Below are 1736 nucleotides of genomic sequence, written 5' to 3'. Positions count from 1 at the left end.
TAGGCTCGGCACCCGGATATAATGGAATCTTATGTGATGCAATGTTCAGATCCAGCCCTGGCATGTCCTTATAAGACCAAGCAAACACATCCATATATTCACAGAACAAATTTATCATCTCGAAACGCTCCGGGTTGTCTACCATTTTCAGCTCCTTTTTATCCTCTTCTGTCCCCATGTTGATTAATTCAACTTCTTCAGTGTTCACAACATACTCTCTTTCAACATGTTCTAACATCTTTGAGAACTTCTCCACATCTTCCTGTTCTTCATCTGATGCAACAGATTCATCATCCGGTGTCGTAGATGAATTAATTGATGGATTTTCAATTACTGTATTACTGGGAAAATTTTCCACAAGATTTAAGTACCTGTATTTATTCATGAAGTATTGGGAGATAGACAGGAAAGCAAAACAAGCAAATTCATATAGAAGAAAGGGAGAAATCGGGAATGGTAATGGTGAGAGGCAAATTAATGATGCGAAACAATCAATAACCATACTACAAATTAACAAAGATAGTATCCCAAGTCACATAAACATAAGTTCAATCAAATCCGAGAACAAAAATTACAACCCAATCGAAAATAATTACTTTAATGATACTATTTCATCCAATAGTTCAGAATGCCAATTCTTCAATGGTGTCTTGTCCTCATCGATGCGGATACAGCTAGTCCCAGGTGTGTCGTCTTCCTCTAGAAAGTTGACGGAAAAATGGATGTTTCGTTCATTAAAGTCACATGAAGCGGGACTTGGAAATGTTTCGTTGATATGAGGAATGGGCTTCTCCAACATTCCTCCATGCTCCTTTCTCCAACTCATGCTCCTGCCCTCATCCTTCTGTGAAGCTTCATATCCCAGCCCAAACTTATCAAATTTCTCTGAGACTGAGATGAACGATGGAAGGCCCTGCAGATGCGTACCCAAACCTTTCCCTATTTCGTACCCTTTTGTAGTCATGATTCGGGTCACCACCTCATTCACATCATGTACATGATCCTTCCCTTCACGCTCCTGGTCCTGGATTACCTCAAAACAATGCAAGGAATCATCACCATCACCGGTACTCTCTACATAGGGCACTGATACCGGCTTCGAAACCAATACTTCTTCTTCTCCATGCACAGTGATTACCATACCATCCCTGACAAATTTTACCGCCTGATGCAAAGTGGACGGTACAGCTCCTGCCTCATGGATCCAAGGCCTCCCTAACAACATTGTATATGAGGAGTCGATATCCATGACTACAAACAGCACCTGAAAGATGCTAGGCCCAATCTCCAACGGTAATGTGATCTCACCCACTATGCTCCTCTGATTCCCGTCAAAGGCGTGTACAATCATCTGCCTCGGAACAATTTCATCATTCTCAACTCCCATAGACACCAAGGTAGATAATGGTAGGACATTCAAAGCTGACCCCCCATCAATTCGTATTTTGCCAACAATATGACCTCGACACTTTGCAGTAATGAGTAGTGCACGGGGTATTTTCTCCGACCTCCTCACCATTTCTTCATCGAAGAATGTTATTATGTTAACATGTTTCACAGGATCCACCATGTTAATCATCTTGCTAGGCGTGACATCAGGGTTAACGTAAGCCTCGCTAAGCACCCTTAATAACGCCTTTCTATGCAAATCCGAGGATAATACCAAACCCAACAGAGATATTTTTGAAGGAGTTTTGCCCAACTGCTCCACCATATCGTATTCACTCTGCCTCATG

Source organism: Lupinus angustifolius, chromosome LG11 (assembly GCF_001865875.1).
Source record: "Lupinus angustifolius cultivar Tanjil chromosome LG11, LupAngTanjil_v1.0, whole genome shotgun sequence".
Lineage (NCBI taxonomy): Eukaryota > Viridiplantae > Streptophyta > Magnoliopsida > Fabales > Fabaceae > Lupinus > Lupinus angustifolius.
The sequence above is the reverse complement of the archived record's forward strand: the minus strand, read 5'-3'. Positions refer to the sequence as shown.